General features: G+C 39.0%; 1 non-coding gene across 1 annotated transcript; it reads left to right on the plus strand.

Moving 5' to 3' along the window:
• The first annotated feature begins 17,771 nt into the window (after nt 1-17,771).
• On the plus strand, nt 17,772-17,879 carry LOC148563484 (small nucleolar RNA R71). Its single transcript, XR_015884858.1, has one exon. It is a non-coding gene; the product is annotated as a small nucleolar RNA R71 (small nucleolar RNA).
• The last annotated feature ends 1,724 nt before the right edge of the window (nt 17,880-19,603 follow it).

Here is a 19,603-nt window from a genome sequence, read left to right on the forward strand (position 1 = left end):
GAAATCCTAAATCCTAATCCTAAGAGAGAGGAGAGAACCTCTCTCTCTAAAAACTACATCTACTCCTAAAATTTGTGAATTGTGAGAGTCTCCTCATGAATGGATGTATTCTCTCACTTTATAGCCTTTAATCTGTGTTTTCTGGGCCGCAAACTGGGTCAAAAACAGTCCAGAATTCACTGGTTTCGAATTTTGCCATGCTGGATTTCCGTCACTGCGATGCGGCCGCATGGATCACGCGGTCGCGTCGCCTAGCATCAGGAGAACTATAGAATATTATATATAAAATCGAAGCCCGGACGTTAGCTTTCCAACGCAACTGGAACTACGCCATTTGGACCTATGTAGCTAAAGTTATAGCTGTTTGAGTGCAGAGAGGTCAGGCTGGACAGCTTAGCAATTTCTCCAACTTTTTGTATTCCTTCCATTTTTGCATGCTTCCTTTCCATCCTCTGAGCCATTCCTGTCCTATAATCTCTGAAAACACTTAACACACATATCAAGGCATCTAATGGTAATAAGAGAGGATTAATATTAGCAAATATAAGTCCAAAGAAACATGTTTTCAATCAAAGCACATAATTATGAAGGAAATATAAAACCATGCAAATAGTATGAATAAGTGGGTAAAGAGTTAATAAAAACTACTCAATTGAGTACAAGATAAACCATAAAATAGTGGTTTATCAACCTCCCCACACTTAAACACTAGCATGTCCTCATGCTAAGCTCAAGAGAAGCTATAAAGATGAAGAGGAATGGTATGAAATGCAACCTATGAATGCAACTACATGCTAAGATGTTTTTACCTACTTGGTTAAAATAAAAAAATCCTTCAAGAACAAATATGAACTGGATTTCACTAATTCAAATCATAAAAAAAAATGAAGTACAAATAGACTTGAAGAAGAAAATAGCTCATGAAAGCAGGGAACAAGGAATTGAGCATCGAACCCTCACTGGTAGTGTATAATACAACATCTAACCATCCATGTAATCATGCAATCCATGTAATCATAATACAACATCTAACCATCCATTAACCATGTTTTCCACATATTCATGCATTCTAATTTCAAGTACAGTACATATGCATTGCTTTCACCACTTACTTTGGGGCATTTTGTCCCCTTTTATTATTTGCTCTTTTTCTTTTCTTTTTCTCCTTTATTTTTATTTTTTTTATATTATTTTTTTTGTTTTTCTCAATGCATATGATTAAAGTATTGAATGCATGAACATATTCTTAACATTCTTTCACATTTTCAGAAAATTCTAACATATTCAATTCTCAAACCAAATGTTTCCAAACCTACTTTTTCCACACTTAAATTATAAGCACTCTCACTAGTCTAAGCTAATTAAGGATTCAAATTAAGGACATTATTATTTTCCGCTTAGAGTTAATGATGTGCTAAATAAAAAGAACAAAGGGGGTACCATAGGCTCAAAATTGGTTTGCAAGGGATAATGAAAGGTAAGGCCATATGGGTATGTAAGCTCAGTGAAATAAAGACCTCAATCATATAAGTGCATGTATACATCAAATTATGGAAATATAGAATTAGGCAAGACAAAGATCACATTTTTTTGAGAGAAAAACACACATCAAAAATAAAATATTGGTTGAAAAATGCAACCAATTCAAATAGGCTCAAAATCTCACAGGTTTTGTGTGTTCGAGCTCTAAACCATGTTCCAGTATAATATTTCTTCAAACAAGTGTAATATTAAATTTTATTCAAATTAGTGAAATGCTCTAAAAGGTTTCTTGAAAAAGAAAATATTACTTCAACCAAGTGGTAAAATATGCAAAAAATCAAACAAATATGCAATTAAAAAAAACAAATAAAATAAAAATTTTGGTGTTGAGTCAGGAAATAACTAACCCATGGAGATCGATATTGACCTCCCCACACTTAAAGATTGCACCGTCCTCGGTGCATGCTGAGATTTGCAGGTGGATGGGTTGTTTCAACTGAAGCTTTTCTCATCAAGGAATGTGCATAGGAACTTGTTTGTCTCTCCCATGTGAACGTCTTCCGGTTCTCTTCCTGGTGGCCATCCTAAAAGAAAAAGGGAAGGAAAGTAACCCAAAGAAAAGATAGAAAACAAATAAAACATGGGTTGGTTAATGCCAAAAGTGAGGGTCTCAATTACATGGTAGCTACAACATGCAAGTGAGAAAACAATAGAAGCACATGGCATACTAGTGGTGCAAAATATTGCAACAATGAGGGAGAGAGTGTGGGTAAGGAGAGATAATATAAATTCATATCAATGTAAAAGTAATACAAGTATAAAAGATTGGCATTGATTTAAATAATATTACTCAATCAGAATTAAAACAAGTCACTAAGCATCAAGAAAATACTAGAAAATATGTAACAGTTGAATAAGAATATTTGAACACCAATAATAATTTTAGAAAAATAAAAATATGCAATGAATGAGAGTATGCAAATAAATTTAAATAAACTAGAATGGGAGTGAGATAAAATAAGAAAGGAAGAAGAAAGAAATAAGAAAAGATAAGAGAATAAGGATTCGGAGAAGAAAAGATAAGAAAATTGGCACTAATCTGGATAGGTTGTGCGACGCCGCCGACGCGGTCGCGTGGGTGACGCGGTCGCGTGGTGCGCAATAAGGTTAGGCGACGCGGACGCGTAGGGCACGCGATCGCGTGACTTGATTTGTGCTAGTGGCGCGAGTGCAGCCTCGCGGTCGCACAACTCTCTGTTCAAAACTTAGTATTGCCAAAATCCTGGGTGACGCGGTCGCGTGGTTGACGCGATCGCGTGAGTGGCCATCATGGGGATATGATGCGGACGCGTGGGGCACGCGTTCGCGTGGTGAGGCTTGGGCTTCCAGCACGATTCCAGCCCAACTCCAGCTCAACTTTCGGCCATGCACCCGGGTGACGTCGATTTTCAGGTCACGCGGCCGCGTGGGTGACGCGGTCACGTGGGAGGCCATTATTCCCAGGTGACGCGGTCGCGTTAGCGACGCAGTCACGTGGGGTGATTTGTGCCATTGGCACGCCTCCAGCGCTGCTCCTGCGAAACTCTCTGTTTATATTAATATTGTCTTCCATCTCCTTGCGACGCGGACGCGTCGCTGATGTGGTCGCGTCGCGTGCTCGCTTTTTTTTTTGTAATCTGAGAAATGTAGAATGCAGTGTTAATATGAATGTGATGCAAAACTTCAGGTTCAACATAATAAAATAACACTCGAAAACAAATAAAACTAAATAAAAATGAAAAAGAACGATCATACCATGGTGGGTTGTCTCCCACCTAGCACTTTTAGTTAAAGCCCTTAAGTTGGACATTTGATGAGCTTCCTGTTATGGTGGTTTATGCTTGTACTGATCTAGGAATCCCCACCAATGTTTGTACTTCCATTAGCCTCCGGGGTCCCAAACTAAGCATGTAAAGCCCTTAAGAAGCTTCAAACAGATTCTTAGGCTCCCGGGGTGACAAATGTCAGAACAGATTTCAGGATCCCAAACCTTACTTTTACACCCGTCTTCAAGTTGATTATCATGATTCCATCCGGGTGGTTCAGCTTTAGAATTCTCACTGAAGAGTCCAAACAACTTCCTAGACCCATTCAACTGAGCTTTACACCAACCTTTGCATTTAAACTTAAAGCTTCCAACCATAATGAACCTTACAGGACAATTCTTACCACTGACCATCTTCCTCTTACTCTTAATGCCACAAAGAGCTCTAAGTTGACCATCCGTCTCCAGTAGCCCATATTCAAGTGGGATTAGAAAGCTATGGGATATGAATTTTACCCACTTGAATGTTGTGAAGGATGATGGCAACTTAGGGGGAGGTATTTTTAATGAAATTGCAAGTTCCACTCCCTTGTGCTCTTCTCTGATAATTACCACCTCTTTGCAAGCTTCTTCAATTTCAACCTCTTCCTCTTGGTAGCTCTCTTTCAATTCAATCTCCTCTTCATTGCTTTCCAAGGGCATGGGAGGTTGTGCTTCTTCTTCTTGAATCTTCATCTCTTGATCAACCTCTTCCAAGTTTTCAACTATGATATGCTTAGGAGGTTGTACACCCTCCTCAGCATCAATTACAACCGTCTTGGAAGGAGGCTCTATGTCTTGACTTTCCCATGGAGGTTCTGCATCTCCTAAGTCTTCAACCACTTCTTCTTCTTCTTGAACAATGACAGCTTCTTCTACTTGTTCTAGTACAAATTCATTCTCTGTCTTGTCCACTGGGGTTTCTGGTATCTCCTTCATGCTACGCTCTTCACTAGACTGTCCACATGGAGCTGTGGCTGATCCTTGTATATTTGAGTGCCTAGAAGCCCATTGAATTAATGCTTGCTCCAGTTGTTGAGTGGTTGCCTGAAATCGATCCACTGTTTCCTTGAAACGATCCTTTGTCTCTTGATGCACTCGGTTATCATAGGTAGGATCATAGTGCTCTTGGATTGATGGATATGGAGATGGCAGATATTGAGGTGGTGGTGGGATACGGAGATCATTATTCTGTGATTGAAAAGGAAGTGCACTAGAGCTTGAGGGTTGATTGTTAAAGGTATTTGGTGGTCTGATTTGGGCGGCGAGAGCTCGTATAGTAGAGTTTAGATCGGTAAGTGCTCTCTCCATGGAGGTTTGGGGTGGATCTATGTATGGTTCATTTGGTTCATAAGGTGGTTGGTATGGTGGATGTGGGTTAGGGTCATATGGAGGCGAATGGTGGAAAGAGGCTTGTGAGTATGGCGGTCCCAAGTTGTGTTGAGGAGGTTCATAGACATATGATGGTGGTTGTTGATAGTCCATTGGAGGTGGTTGTTGCCATGAGGGTTGATTAAATCCTTGTGGCTCCTCCCATCTTTGATTGTTCCAACCTTGATGCCTGTTCTCATTGTAATTTCTTCTTCCTGCAACATAATTGTAACCAGACTCATAGCCCAAGGGGTGAGAGTTCATAGTAGCAAAATAAAAATAAAAAATGAAAATAAAAACAAATTTAAATTAAAAGGTTATTTAAATTTTGAATTTGAAAATTAAATTTTAAAATTTGAAATTTGAAATTTTGAAATTTGAATTTTTGAAATTTGAAATTTGAAATTTGAAAATTTTTAAATTTGAATTTTGAAATTTGATTTTTGAAATAAGATAAGATAAAAATTTTAAAAATAAAAATCTGAAATTTTTTTTTTCGAAAAAAAATAATAAAAATAGTTTTGAATTTAATGTGAAAAGAGAAAAACAGTAAAATGACACCAAATTTCAAATTTTTAGATCAAAACGAAGAAAACAACTAAGAACATCTTGAAGGTCAAGATGAACGCGAAAAACAACTTGAAGATCAAGATGAACACTAAGAACAAATTTTTGAAAAAAATTTTTTTTTTTTATAAAAACCAATAACCTCTTAATCTATGAAAAAGCAAAAATAAAAACAAATAAACAAGCAAAAAATCAAAAAAAATATTTACAATAACCAATAATAAGGCACACATTTGCAATTCTCCGGCAACGGCGCCATTTGACGTTGGGATTTTTACCAGTAAAGAATGTCATAAAAACAGTCGCGTTGTAGATATAGTCTCTAAACCGACAGAAATCCCTTCGTACAAACGTTTTGGTTGTCACAAGTAACAAACTCCTTTTAAAATTGATAACCGAGTATTTAAACCTCGGGTCGTCTTCTCAAGGAATTGCAGGGAGGTATGTTCTTATTATTGGTTATGAGTCTTGTAAATTGGGGGATGTTGAGTTTGGGCAATGCGCACAGGTATATTTTCAAGCAATAAAAATAAATAAATAACTGCAAAATAAACTCTTGGCAAGGTATGAGAACTGAAGGTCCTATCCCAGTTATCCTTATCAATTGTAATGAGAATTGGATTTTTCTCCCACTTTATTAACCTCTAACTATGGAGGTAAGTTAAATGGATGAATTAATTCTTGAAGAATTCCAATTTTCAATCAACAATGAGTTTGATAACTCAAGAGTCACCAATTATTTAACCAAAGCCAAAAGGGAAGAAATTCTACTTGAATGAAAATAATTTGGATAAATCGAGAACTTTAATAAATTAAAGAAAGCAATCATAAGTCTGAAATACCTCAAGATATATTAAATAGAAAATCAATCTAAATATAGAGAGTCATAAACAAAATTGAGAAAAGCAATAAAAGAACATTGAACCTGGGATTGAGAGTCACTCCTAAAACTAAGAGAAATCCTAAATCCTAATCCTAAGAGAGAGGAGAGAACCTCTCTCTCTAAAAACTACATCTACTCCTAAAATTGTGAATTGTGAGAGTCTCCTCATGAATGGATGTATTCCCCCACTTTATAGCCTTTAATCTGTATTTTCTGGGCCGCAAACTGGGTCAAAAACAGTCCAGAATTCGCTGGTTTCGAATTTTGCCACGCTGGATTTTCGTTACTGCGACGCGGCCGCATGGATCACACGGTCGCGTTGCTTAGCGTCAGGAAAACTATAGCATATTATATATCAAATCGAAGCCCCGGACGTTATCTTTCTAACACAATTGGAACCGCGTCATTTGGACCTCTGTAGCTAAAGTTATAGCCGTTTGAGTGCAGAGAGGTCAGGCTGGACAGCTTAGCAATTTCTCCAACTTCTTGTATTCCTTCCATTTTTGCATGCTTCCTTTCCATCCTCTGAGCTATTCCTGTCCTATAATCTCTGAAAACACTTAACACACATATCAAGGCATCTAATGGTAATAAGAGAGGATTAATATTAGCAAATATAAGTCCAAAGAAACATGTTTTCAATCAAAGCACATAATTATGAAGGAAATATAAAACCATGCAAATAGTATGAATAAGTGGGTAAAGAGTTAATAAAAACCACTCAATTGAGTACAAGATAAACCATAAAATAGTAGTTTATCATGCATCTAAAAGCTATGTTAGCCGCACCCTTATTATTCCAAGATAAGATAAGATAATTATTAAAATAAAAAATAGAGAAAGGCCAAAACTAATTAAGCTTTATATCTGCAACTTCCTCATGATTAAGAGCACTAATATTGGGTGTTGTGAAATCGACATCCACAACAAGTTTATGTATAACTTGTTACATGTCTATTTCCATGATGCCCTCTTTGCTTTGTTCTTTTTCTCCAGGGTCAGGAGGTTTTCCTTTATCATGGTCTGGCTACATAGTTGATGTGGAATTTCGCAAAATCACAACTCGGCAAGTGCACTGAATCGTATCAAGTAATATAACGGTGAGTGATTTATCGTTCTCACGAGGATTAAAGGACTAAGTAACAATGATTAATTTATTATTCTAATTAGACAAATCAAGGAAACAGAGGAATAAGATTGAAACGTGTGAACAAAGAGCAATAAGAATAGCAAATAGTGAATGTGAAAACAATAATGGTGAGAATGTTAAGGTTTCAGAGATATTTAAATTTTAGGATGAATATATCTTGCTATCTACTTTAATCATACAAAGATGTGTTCATGGCAAACCTTAAATAATTAAAGTTCAATCCCTTGGTAATCTAATTTTTCTTAACTTAATTAACCGTCAATTCCTTGACCAATTAACTATGAGAAGAGTTTAAGCATAGTTTCTGATTTAAAGCCACACAATTCTTAAGGAAACCCTAATTGATTTTATGTCACTTATCAAAATTACTCTTGGATATCGAAATAATTATGAGAGGAGTTTCTAGATTAATTCCAAAGATTAACTCTTCCAAGATAATAAAGGAATTCAATTAAGATTAAAGTTATTTTCCAATATACTCTAACTCTTAGGATGAAGAACAAAACTCACTTCTTGAATTAAACATCAAGGTATAAATCAAAAGTAGAAAAACAATAATATTAATCCATCAAAGTAAATAGAGCTCCTAACCTTAACAGAATAAATTAGTTGCTCATGGTAGAATGAAAAACAAAGGTTCTAAATTGAAAAACATCCCAAAAGAAGAGAGGAGCACGTGTGTGACTCCTTCCCTTTAAATTCTAACCCTAAAACTAATATCAGAATTCAAAACTAATCAAAACAGAATCAAATGTAATTCAAAGCAAATATTAATGACTCTTAACTAACTAGTGATCTTCTTTGTAATTGAAATTCAAAACTTGGTGCTTTGCTTAGTCAAAACCATAGGCTTCAAACTTCAATTTTGAGCCAACAAAAAACTTGAAGTTAGAGGGATTAGTGAAGGATCCAAAACCCTGGGAGTTGGGCCAATTCCATGCATTATATGCCCAGACTTTGGCGTATAATGCATGGGCTTCATGATTGCTACTTGAGGGGCCTTCTTATGGCGTATAACGCATGGGAGGTGGCATATAATGCATGAAGGGAATTGGTCCCTAGAGAGTGCATGTGTTGGTGCGTTATACGCACCATTCCCTGCGTATAACGCATAGGCAAAATTGGTCCTTGGATGGTGCACTTTGGCTTTGTTCGTGGCTTCTATCAACCTAGGAGGAGGTTGTGTTAAACGTAGATCCACTATAGAGTATTATATATGGTTGGAAAGTAATGGATGTTAGCTTTCTAACACCGCTAGACTACTTTATTTGAACCTCTCTAGCTCAAGTTATGCTCGTTGAAGTACGAAGAGGTCAGGTTTTGGCATATATACGCCAAATGCCATGCGTATAATGCATGGCTTTGTTTGGCCATTAGAGCTGCATAATTTTGGTGCATTATATGCACCATTCCATGCATATAATTCATGGCTTTGGTTGGTCCCTGAAAGTGCACAATTTTGGTGCGTTATACGCACCACTCTATTCGTATAACGCAAGGCTTTCCTCAATACATCCAGGAGCTTCAATTGTTGCATTCTTGGTCCATAGAGCTCTCTGTTTGCTTGCTCCTTCTCTTGCTCTTGAGTGTTCCTCTTGCTTTCTTCTTTTCATTCTTGTTCTCGCTCATTTTCAACACTTTCCTACACATACCAAAACTCAAAGCAACTTCAAGATATATTGATTAAGGCACTTAAAATCTTAATTATAACAAGGAATTCACTAACTTTATTGAAAGAAATACTATTGGGCCTTACTCTTTGCTTTTCTTTCTTTTTTTTCTTGCTGCTTCTTGGTTGTATTGATTTTTGAGATCCTCCATAATACTTCTCTAAATTTCATTCCATGTCTTAGAGCTCCCTATGCAAGTTTTCACAAACATGTAACCTCATGATATACTCACATTATCAAAATCTCTACTTTTTCTTAATCTTACTTGCCCCAAATTTAAAAAATTTTCTTCAACTTTTTCATTCAAAAACTCTTTGTTACATGCTTAAAGATATTGAGTGCAAGTAATTTCAAAAATAAGGTGGCATGAAATATGAATGAATCATGATTATTAACTAAGAACAAAAATAGATGCAAGATATAAGAAATAAAAGCTTAAGGATAGAGTTACTTCCCTCTTCATCGTCTTCTAGGATATGTAGACCATAGCTTCCAACACCAAACATAGAATGGTTACTTGTCCTCAAGAAAAAAAGAAAAATAGTGGTGATAGAAATATGAATAATCATGATTATCTAGAGAAATTAAATAAGTGATGCAAACTCTTATTTAAATGAACTAAATGGAATTAAAAACAAAAATAAATTAAAGACTAAATAAATAGGGTACCGATGGTTGGGTTGCCTCCCAACAAACTCTTCTTTAACATCATTAACTTGACAGTTAATTTTTGTTAAGTTGGAGGTGGATCATAGTGCTCCAATGCCTCCCCTCTCACCATGAATTTCCTCTCATCATCTTCATCTATGAGTTCAATGTGTTCCAAGGAGATGACCATGTTAAGTATGTAAGATCCATTTCATTTGTTGGACTTGTCAAGCCATATCCATGGTGGGGAAGGAAATTGTATCACTTGCTATCCAGGGGAGAAGTCACTTGTAGGAATCTTCTTATTCTTCCATCCTCTGGGCAGCTTCTTGAGAACTTTCTTTTCTTCATTTGGTGATACACTCTTAACACCAAACTTAAATGTGATGTTAGAGGGTGTTTTATTGATTTTAAAGGGAGGCTTTGGTTGCAAATTCTTGTTAGCTTCATCGGGAAATTCTTGGAGGCTTGGATCACTTGATTCAACCTTCATGCAATTCTCCTTGTCACTTGAGTGATGCATGGTTTTGAAAACAAGAAAAACTAAATGCTCATCATGTACCCTCAATATTAATTTACCCTTTTCATCATCAATGATGAGGGCTCTCCGAGTGGCTAGGAAAGGTCTTCCTAGAATGATGGAGGTATTCTCATCTTCCTCCATGTCAAGAATAACAAAATCTACTAGGAGGAAAGACTTTTCCACTTTGATAAAGACATTCTCAATTACCCCATGTGTATGCTTTATTGACTTGTCTGCCATTTGTAAATCACATAAGACTTTTTCAAGGAGTGTGTTTCCAATGGTGCATGGAATTTGAAGCCTCTTAAACACCTCTAGGAATTTGAAGTATTGCTTCTCTTGGTTCTCCCTCTTGAGCCTTTGAGGCTATGTGTTCATACCCTGGGTCGAGCTATGCGACCCGGGCTGGCTAAAGACACGAGTGACTGACCTCTTCAAGACGGTCGCCACCGACCTCTTACTAAAAGAGTTCGGCCAAATCACCATAGAGGCCCATGCAGGACCAAACAAAAGGAGCAAAGCCCATTCTAAAGGCGGCAAAGACAAGAAAGATAAGGCAGTTCCCCTAAAAAGATAAGATAAGATAACTATCTTATCTCATGGGAAGGTCACTCTACACTACTATAAATACACTGGAGCACCCAGGTATAACTCATACTCTGATTCTATACAAAAAAAAGCTGCTTAAATCTCGTGCTAACTTAAGCATCGGAGTTTCTTGCAGGTACCACCACCCTCTGGTGATCAAGGATCAGCAGTACCACCAGATTCAACAAGTCGGACACGACAGCTCCGACCACCACAACAGATCTCATCCGAGATCAACCTCAGTTTCAGGTAACCCTCGGAACATTGGCGCCGTTGCTGGGGAACTTGGAAGTCATTCCATCATCATGGTGGAGAACCTTGACAACGACCATAATTCTGATTTGAAAAACAGGACGCCGCATAAGAACGCAGACATCATACCGAAAGATACACCTCAACAAAATGGAGACAAGCATTCTCCAAACACAGAAATTTTAGATGCCCTCCGAGAACAGCAGGAACGTCTCAAGCAGCTCGAACAAGAGGTCAAACACCATCGCGAAGCCAAAAGAGATCTCCGGAGGGAAACAAGACGACATCGAGAGTTAGAGGACAAGCTTCTAAAGCTCGAGGTCGACCTTAAGACCAAAACCATTTGATCCAGTCATGAAGACAGCTCCCACAAAGATCAAGACCCATTCACCAAAGAGATCATGAAAGCTAAAGTCCCAAAGGACTTCAAAGCTCCTAACATGACCCTAGACGACGGTACATCAGATCTGAGGCATCATCTCAGCAATTTCAGAAGTAAGATGTATCTCACGGATGCCTCAGATGCAATCCGCTGTAAAGCTTTCCCGACCGCCTTAACCAAAACGGCAATAAAGTGGTTCGACAGCTTGCCATCATGGTCAATAGCAAGCTTTGATGACCTCGCCAAGAAGTTCCTAGCCAGATTCTCCATCCAAAAAGACAAAACCAAACATTCCCCAAGCCTGTTAGGGATTAAGCAAGGAGATCGAGAGAGCCTCCGCAACTACATGGAAAGATTCAACAAGGGATGTCTAGACATACAAAGTCTGCCAATAGAAGCAACTATCATGGGTCTCATCAATGGTCTGCGAGAAGGACCCTTTAGCCACTCCATATAAAAAAAGCATCCAACGTCTCTAAACGAGGTACAAGAATGGGCAGAGAAGTATATCAACATAGAGGAGAACCCTCGACTAGGGGAAACCTCAAAATCCGGAATCTCTTACCCCCTCGAGACAAGGATAAAGAGTCCAGGAAAAAAGAAGACTAGCCAATTGAAAAACCTAGAAAATACCACAACTACACTCCACTCAGAGTGTCCCTTGTGGATGTATACAGAGAGATATGCAACACTGAGAAGATCTCACCGCCTCGCCCGATTAAACACAAAAGGGGAGGAGGAAATTAGACAGAGTACTGTGAATACCACCAAATCTACGGGCATTCTACCACTGAGTGCTTTGACCTAAAGAATGTCATAGAAAGATTGGCACAAGAAGGGCGACTAGACCGGTTCTTAGCCAGTAAGACGAAGGAACCGAGAAAGAGAAGAAGGGAAGAAGAGATTGGACGAGCTGAACGCCCCCACCACACCCCCCAAAAGACACGTTCATATGATCAATGGAGGATTCGCATGAGGGGGATCTCTAAATCATTATGCAAAACACACCTTAAAGAGGTGTACTATGTCGGAGGAGGAGACATGTCGGCCGACCTCCCCAATATCACCTTCACTCAAGAGGACGCTGCGGGAATCATCCCGGGATATGATGATCCCATGGTTATTACCATCATACTGGCCAACGCTAATCTCCACCGAACACTGGTAGACCAAGGAAGCTCTGCGGATATCTTGTTTAAATTCGCCTTCGACAAGCTCGGTCTACAAGATAAAGAGCTCAGAGCATATCCGAATAGCTTGTTCGGACTGGAAGACACTCCAATCCAACAACTTGGATATATCTCACTGCACACAATCTTTGGAAAAAGAATTCGATCCAGGACACTTAACATAGACTACATAGTAGTCGATGTGAGCTCAGCCTATAATGCCCCAATAGGTCGGACAATGCTAAACCAGCTCACCACAGTGGTCTCCACTCCACATCTGTGCATGAAATTCCCAACTCCATAAGGGATCGCCACGATAAAAGGAGACCATAAGATTGCACGACGCTGTTACAATGAAAGTCTAAACCTTAAAGGCAACCCCAAAGGGGAGAAAATCAACACTATTGAACTCGGGGGAGTACGTGCTCGTGAGAAACTTCGACCGCGACCCGAAGGCGAGATCGAAGAAGTCCAGATCGGGGATGCCCACGATAAAACAACAAATATCGGGGCAACCTTAAAGAGAGACTTAAAGGAGCCACTAATACAATTCCTAAAGGATAATGCCGATCTCTTTGCATGGAAGGCAGCGGACATGCCCGGGATAGATTCCAAGCTAATGTGCCATAAGCTGGCAGTATACCCTGGATCTCGGCCCGTGCAACAGAAACGCAGGAAGCTCGGGCCAGAAAGATCCCAAGCTGTGGAAGAGCAAGTGCAAGCTTTACTAGAGGCAGGGTTTATAAGGGAGGTCAAATACCCATTATGGCTAGCCAACATTGTCTTAGTGAAGAAGTCAAATGGCAAGTGGAGAATGTGTACTAACTACACTGACCTCAATAAGGCCTGCCCAAAAAATCCCTACCCGCTCCCAAACATAGATACTGTAGTGGATGCCTCTTCCGGATACAAGTACCTCTCCTTCATAGATGCCTATTCAGGATACAACCAAATCCCAATGTACCCACCTGATCAAGAGAAGACTTCATTCCTAACCCCAAAGGCAAACTATTGCTATATAGTTATGCCATTTGGGGTCAAAAACGCAGGAGCTACCTACCAAAGATTGATGAACAAAGTCTTTGCTGACCATATTGGAAAGCTGATGGAGGTTTACGTAGACAACATGCTGGTAAAAATACAAAGTGAGAAATCATTGTTGTCTGACCTCACCAAAGTGTTCGACACCATCAGAAAGAACGGTATGCAACTTAATCCCGCAAAGTGCACCTTCGCGGTAGAGGTTGGCAAATTCTTAGGCTTCATGCTTACCCAAAGAGGAATCGAGGCAAATCGAGATAAATGTCGGGCTATACTCAACATGAAAAGTCTGACTTGCATCAGAGGTACAACAGCTCAACGGCAACATTATGGAAGGAAAAGAGGTTTGAATGGACAGCATAGTGCGAGCAAGCGTTCCAAAATTTCAAAAAATTCTTGGGATAACCACCCATTCTTACCTGACCACGGGAAGGAGAAGCACTCATATTATACCTCACAGTGGAAAGTCGGGCAATAGCCTCAGCACTAGTCAGAGAAGACAAAAATTGGCAACAACCCATCTACTTCACCAGCAAGGCTCTCCAAGGGGCCGAACTAAACTATCAAAAGATAGAAAAGTTTGCCTACGCCCTCATACTCACTTCTCGATGACTCCGCCCATACTTCCAAGCTCACATTATCAGGGTTCAGACCAACCAGCCCATAAAAGGCATCCTACAAAAAACAGACTTAGCAGGAAGAATCCTACAGTAGGCAATCAAATTATCCGAATTCAATCTTCGATATGAAGCTCGGACAGTCATCAAATCATAGTACCTGGCCGACTTCATTGCAGAATACACTGACGCCCTGGAAACCCCCACAAAATAGAATCTCTACGTGGACGGCTCTTCAAACAAAACCAGGAGTGGCACAGGTGTAATTATAGAAAGTGATCAGGGAACCCAAATCGAGCTCTCACTAAAGTTCGAATTCCCTGCTTTAAATAATCAAGCTGAGTATGAGGCACTACTGGCTGGTTTGAGGCTGGCTAGGGAGGTAGGAGTTCAAAAGCTTGTCATCTTCAGCGATTCACAAGTAGTTACCTCACAAATAGAAGGAAGCTACCAAGCTAAGGACCCTACCATGAAAAAATATCTGGACAAGAACAGAGACCAGCTCGGACAATTCGGGGAATATGAGGTCCAACATATACCTCGAGAACAAAACGCTCGAGCTGATGCACTCTCAAAACTAGCCAGCACTAAACCAGGGGGTGATAACAGAAGCCTTATCCAGGAAACATTGCCAAGTCCATCGATCTCAGAAGAAGAAAAGGTCCTAACCATATCAGGTCGGGATCAAGGATGGATGGCCCCCATAATCAACTACCTCAAATCAGAGATACTTCTCACAGATAAGAAGGAGGCAAAAAGGCAAATACGAGAGGCACAGTACTACACCATAGTGGGCGACATCTTATATAGGAGAGGGATCTCAACACCCCTCCTAAAATGTGTGCCGACCTCCAATACAAGGGAAGTCTTGGAAGAAGTACATGGTGGCATGTGTCGCAACCACCGGGGGGCACGAGCCCTTTCTAAAAAGGTACTCCGAGACGGTTTCTTCTGGCCAACCTTGGGAAAAGAAGCAACAAATTTCGTCAAAACATGCCCACCATGTCAGAAGCATGCTAACTTCCATATCGCTCCACCAGAGGAGCTCATTAGTGTTACATCGCCCTGGCCATTCGCAAAATGGGGGCTCGACCTCCTTTGACCCTTCCCCCAGGGGTCAGGACAAGTCAAATTCCTCATTGTGGGAATAGACTATTTCACAAAGTGGATTGAGGCAGAGCCCTTAGCTAATGCTACCGCCCAAAGAAGTCGGAAATTTCTATATAGGAACATTATCACAAGGTTTGTGGTCCCTTACTCCATCACCATGGATCATGGCACTCAGTTCACGGACACAGGTTTTAGAAATTTGGTAGCTGACTTGAAAATAAAGTACCAATTTACATCTATAGAACACCCACAAGCCAACAGACAGGCAGAAGCTGCCAATAAAGTCATACTGGCTGGGTTAAAAGGGAGACAGAAATAGCGACAAGCAAAAAGTCATACGAAAGGCAAAACTACCAGAAGGCGCACATTTTCCTCAAGCAGGAGTGGCAGGGAAAAAACACACAACAATGATCAAGACGTAAAGATGTAATCTTTTTGCAGAAAGATTCAAACTTTTTCAAGGCAAACTCAAGTAAAAATCAAAACTTTACAGTGAAGGCATACAGAAGAAACAAAGATCGAAAGTGAAAGGAAGAAAAACCAACCTGCAGAGGAGAAGACGGTAGTTCCTCGAGGCAAAGAATGACAAAATCTGCACCAAACAATCGCTTGGAGACAAAGAATATAGAAGGCTTGGAAGCGTGAAAACAAGAGAATGAAGCGCTACAGCAAAATAATAAACAAAAAGCAAAGAGGAAGGAGAGAAGAAACGGAAGAATGATTCTTTGAAATTCAAAATGAAATGCAAAAGAGGGAAGAGAGGAAACGGCGAAGGGAAATTAATGAGTTTTTTAACCCTCGCATGTTCCCAAGAAAGCGCAATGCGCGCTGCAATTAAAAAGAAAAACGCCTCGTATTCAAGGAGTCCAACAGGAGTTATACAGGAGATCAACTGAAGACAAAATGATCGAGCTCGACTTCCTCAAAGGTTCGAAGTCTAAAGATACGACCTTAAGGGAAAAATCGAGCCCAAGTAAGGGAACTGTTCATACCCTGGGTCGAGCTATGCGACCCGGGCTGGCTAAAGACACGAGTGACCGACCTCTTCAAGACGGTCGCCACCGACCTCTTACTAAAAGAGTTCGGCCAAATCACCATAGAGGCCCAAGCAGGCCCAAATGAAAGGAGCAAAGCCCATTCTAAAGGAAGCAAAGCCAAGAAAGATAAGGCAGTTCCCCTGAAAAGATAAGATAAGATAACTATCTTATCTCATGGGAAGGTCACTCTACACTACTATAAATACACTGGAGCACCTAGGTATAACTCATACTCTAATTCTACACAAAAAACATGCTTAAAGCCCGTACTAACTTAAGCATCGGAGTCTCCTGTAGGTACCACCACCCTCCGGTGATCAAGGATCAGTAGTACCACAATATTCAACAAGTCGGACACAACAGCTCCGACCACCACAACAGATCTCATCTGAGATCGACCTCAATTTCAAGTAACCCTCGGAACACTATGAAATTCTTGGTTGATAAGGAGTCACTATTTTTTTTTTTTTTTTTGAGATTTAATTGTTGGTGCATGAATAGTGCTTTCCCTTTCTTGTTTTTCTTCTCCCACATGGGTCTCATTTTCATTTGATGCCACTGTTTGGTCTTTGTTCTTTGTGCTAACTACCCTTCCACTCCTTAAGCTAATGGCCTTGTATTTTTCTCTTGGATTGGGAATTGTATCATTTGAAAAAATGTTGGATGGCCTCTCAATGAGTTGCTTAGCAATTTGTCCAATTTGTACTTTCAAATTTCGGATGGATGCACCTTGATTTTGAAAGTTGCCTCTTGTCTCATCCATGAAAATTTGAGTTTGTTGCATGAATGTGGAGGTGGATTGGGCTATTGTGGTAGTGGCTTGGGATAGTTTTTCAATGGTGATTTCAAGGGAGGAAAATTTGGTTTCTAGAAAAGAGAATTTGGTTTCCAAAGAAGAAAGTCTTTGGTGAATTTGTGGTTGTATGGGTTGAGGTTATTGTTGGCGAGGTGTAGTGAAGTTCTTTGCCTCTTGATTGCCCCAACTAAAATTTGGGTGGTTCCTCCATCCGAGATTATAAGTTTTTGAGAAAGGGTCATTGGATAGTGGCTTTTGAAAACTTTCTATGTAATTCACTTGCTCCTCCTTGAACAACCCACAGGCTTCATCCTTTTGAGCTCCTCCACACAAATTGTAACTTGCTTGTATAGCCACTGATGAGACTTGCATGTGCCCCAATTGGTTTGTGAGTGAGGAGATTTGTTGAGACAACATTTTATTTTATGCCAAAATAGTGTCCAAAGTATCTAACTCCATCACACCTCTCTTCATTGTTCTCTCAGATGAGTATAAAGATTGATTGTTAGCCACAATCTCAATCAATTCTAAGGTTTATTCAGTAGTCTTCAAGTGCATGGATCTTCCAGTTGAGGAATCCAATAAAGTTCTGGAAGTAGGAGTGAGCCCATCATAGAAAATTTGAAGTTATACCCAATCAACAAACATATCTTGGGGACACTTTCTCAACAATTCTTTGTACCTTTTCCAAGTTTCATAGAGAGATTCTCTATCTTTCTGAGTGAAAGTTTGGATATCATGTCTTAGCTTTGCCAACCTCTATGGTGGAAAAAATTTGGTTAAGAACTTATTGACCAAATCATCCCATGTTGCAATGCTTTCTTTTGGTTGAGTTTCAAGCCACTACTTGGCTCGATCCCTTACAGAGAATGGAACAGTATCAAGCGATAAGGTTCAGCAAAGACCCCATTGGATTTGACTATGTCACATATTTATAGAAAGCTAGAGATGAACAAATTAGGATCTTCTTGAGGGCTCCTACTGAATTGGTAATTTTGTTGCACCAAAGTGATGAATTGAGGCTTTAACTCAAAGTTGTTTGCCTCCACAGTGAGCCTCACTATGCTACTCCCACAACTATTGTTTATGGGGGTAGCAAAGTCTCCAAGAGTCCTCCTTGCATTGGCATTGTTGTTTGCCATGCTTTCTTGCTCAAGTTCCACTTGAATTTTCTTCTCTTGAATTTTAGATTTCTTCCCTAATTTATAAAGAGTTCTCTCAATTTCTGGATTAAACAAGAAGAATTCCTTCTCTTTGTTTCCCTGCATGCAAAAGTAAGGAAAAACAAAGAGAAAAGATGGAATTCCCAACATCACAGTGAAGGAATTCCAGTGAGTAGCAAAAGAAAATAAAAAGGTCTAATTTAGAGAATCAATTAATGGGTAGTTGTTAATATTAATTAACCCCCAGCAACAGTACCAAAAACTTGATGCAGAATTTTGCAAAATCGCAACTCGACAAGTGCACCGAATCGTATCAAGTAATATCACGGTGGGTGAGTTATCGTTCCCATGAAGATTAAAAGGATAAGCAACAATGATTAATTGATTATTCTAATTAGACAAATTAAAGAAGTAGAGGAATAAGAATGAAACTTGTGAACAGAGAGCAATAAGAATAGCAAATAGTGAATGTGAAAACAATAATGGTGAGAATGTTAAGGTTTAAGAGATATTTAAATTTCAGGATCAATATATCTTGTTATCTACTTTAATCATACAAACATGTGTTCATGGAAAACCTTAATTAAGCTTCAATCCCTTGGCAATCCAATTTTTTTTTAACTTAATTAACTATCAATTCCTTGATCAATTAACTATGAGAAGAATTTAAGCACAGTTTCTAATTTAAAGGCACACAATTCTTAAGAACCAACCCTAATTGATTTTATGTCACTTATCAAAATTAGTACTTGACATTGAAAGAATTATCAGAAGGAGTTTCTAGCTTAATTCCAAAGATTAACTCTTCCAAGATAATAAAGGAACTCAATTCAGATTAAAGTTATTTTCCAATATACTCTAACCCTTAGGATGAAGAATGAAACTCACTTCTTGAATAAAATATCAAGGTATAAATTAAAAGTAGAAAAACAATAATATTAATCCATTAAAGTAAATAGAGCTCCTAATTTAAACTGAGGAGATTAGTTGCTCATGGTGGAATGGAAAGCAAAGGTTCTGAATTGAAAAACGGCTCAAAACAAGAGAAGAGCACATGTGTGGCTCCTTACCTTTAAATACTTACCCTAAAACTAATTTCAGAATTCAAAACTAATAAAAACAGAATCAAATCTATTTCAAATGAAATCTTTTCTTAATGACTCTTAACTAACTAGTGATCTTCCTTGTAATTAAAATTGAAAACTTGGTGCCTTGCTTAGTTGAAATCATGGGCTTGAAACTTTAATCTTAAGCCAACAAAATAATTGAAGTTGGAGGAATTAGTGAAGGATCCAAAGCACTGGGAGTTGG

The sequence above is a fragment of the Arachis ipaensis genome, chromosome B5, assembly GCF_059453495.1.
Source record: "Arachis ipaensis isolate K30076 ecotype BB chromosome B5, ASM5945349v1, whole genome shotgun sequence".
Lineage (NCBI taxonomy): Eukaryota > Viridiplantae > Streptophyta > Magnoliopsida > Fabales > Fabaceae > Arachis > Arachis ipaensis.